This window comes from Myotis yumanensis, unplaced genomic scaffold, assembly GCF_028538775.1.
Source record: "Myotis yumanensis isolate MYYU_CA2020_CCGP unplaced genomic scaffold, mMyoYum1.0.hap1 SCAF_8, whole genome shotgun sequence".
Classification (NCBI taxonomy): Eukaryota; Metazoa; Chordata; class Mammalia; order Chiroptera; family Vespertilionidae; genus Myotis; species Myotis yumanensis.
Window position 1 is genome coordinate 56376354 of NW_027223759.1, and position 2249 is coordinate 56378602.

Genomic DNA, 2249 nt, shown 5'->3' on the forward strand with positions numbered 1-2249 from the left:
AAAAGAACGAGAATGAGAAGGTTATTCCATAGAAAGGGTTCCTCAGGTACACATGGCATCCACTGGAGATTAGTTCTTAGCTAGTTTATCCAAACAACTGATTCTTGGAAACTGCTTTTATGTTTTATTTATATAAATGGCCCCTTTATTTGCAAAAATGTGAAGCAAGTTCCTCTCTCCAGGCTTGGAAAAGACGGTGAGGTTTCCATACATCTGAGTACAGAGGCCACAGTGTGGGAGTTGTGGAGTGTCCACTTTGTAATGGAAATTATGAACATTGTTAGCTGGACTTGCTCTTGAAGAACTTAAGAAATCTTTTTTTGGCCATAAAATGTTTTTAAACCAGACTAGGCACACACTGTACACTGAAGAGCCCAGACTTTGGGACGTGTGCTCTAGGGCGTGCGCTCTGGGGCGTGCCGCTGAGGCCATTCCTCCACCCAGGGATGATTTTTCCCATCCTTAGTCATCCTGACATGGAAGATGAACATGCCTCAAAACAGAGAGGAGAGAAACTGCTTTGCTCTGAGGGGACTGATGGGTTAGGCATGGGACTGAGGCTTGCAGAGGCCCTGACTTTTGGCAGGTGGGGTTTGAGCTGGTCCAGGCCATGCAGAGGTCTCCATGGGCGAGGATGGGACCCCGAGGTTTGTTTTGGGCCAGCTGTAAACCCCAAAAGTACTAATTGGTTCCTGCAGTGTCAAGCCCTCAACTTGAGATTCTCTTAGCTCTCAGTAGAGTTTTTATTAAACACCATGAGTTTTCCCCATTTTTAGTAAATGGTGCAGTCATATAAACAAATTCACCTTCATTTCAAACTGAAAATTTCCCTGTCCCTTCCCACTCCCACATCAAATCCATCAGCAGGACTATCCACTCTTCCTCCAAATAGACTAAATCTCAAGCCCGTGCTGTTTCCCTAGGCCAATGGTCAGCAAACCGCGGCTCCTGAGTGTGGCTCTTCCACAAAATACCACGTGCAGGGGCGCACGTACAGTGCGATTGAAACTTTGTGGCCCATGCGCAGAAGTCAGTTTTTGGCCTGGGTGAGTCTATTTTGAAGAAGTGGCGTTAGAAGAAGTGGGGGGTGTCGGTCAGTCGGGCGACAGGAGAAGTGGGCCTCGGGATACACAGCGCGGGGGAGGTACATTGTTTTGAGGTACATTCGCTGAGGTCGACCCCTTCCAACTCACCCATCCACACTGGTCTATCTGAAACAAGTATACAAGACAAGTGTGGATGGGAGAGTTAAAAGGAGTCGACCTCAGCGAACGTACCTCAATCAGATTGAGGACGTTTTTAGCAAAGGCCAGCTTAGGAGTACCCTAATTAAGTTAATAACAATGTACCTACCTATATAGTTTAAGTTTAAAAAATTTGGCTCTCAAAAGAAATTTCAATCGTTGTACTGTTGATATTTGGCTCTGTTGACTAATGAGTTTGCCAACCACTGCCCTAGGCTCTCTCCCGCCCAATCCAGTGTCATGGTTATCTACCTGGGATACAGCCGAGCCCCACACTCCCTGCCTCATCTGTTGACTCTTCTACCCCATTCTTTACAGAGCAACCTAAGGATTCTTTTCCAAACACAAATGAAGCAAAGTCATTCCTTTTGAAAACCTTTCCCGTTTTCTCAGTGTTTTCAGGATAAAGACATGAATATTCAGTTATATTCTGCAGGGTCACATCCGGACTTGGTGTGCTTTGGAGAGTTGAGTGTGAGCCACAGCATCAGAGAAGAGCTACCTAGAAAACCCAGCTATGGGAAGGGCAAAGTGACCTTCAAAGTGTGCGCTGCTGGGTGGCAGCAAAAGATTAGGACAGATTTCCTGGGACTCCTCTAGAGGGCGCCCCAGTGGAAGAATGGACTTCCTGTCGCTGTGGGTGGGAGGTGGGACAGGACAGTAAAGGAAATGTTGGAACAGGTTAGTAAGGTCTTGGGATAGACCTGTGACATACCCAGCCTGGGGAAGGGAACAGCTTCAACCCAAGCAACCCCTTTATATTAGTCACACAAACAAGAACCCAAAATTATACATCTTACAACAAGAATGGCTCTGCTTATCAAGTACCTGCTAAGGGGCTGGCTTTATGTCAGGCATTTCACATACTTGATTACAACAACCTTATAAGATATTATTATTATCTCCATTTTTGATATATGGAAACCAAGGCTCAAAAGGTCAAGTGATTTGTAAGGCACAAACTTTTAAAAATTACCCAATGGTCTTTCTTTGTGAAGGAATGAG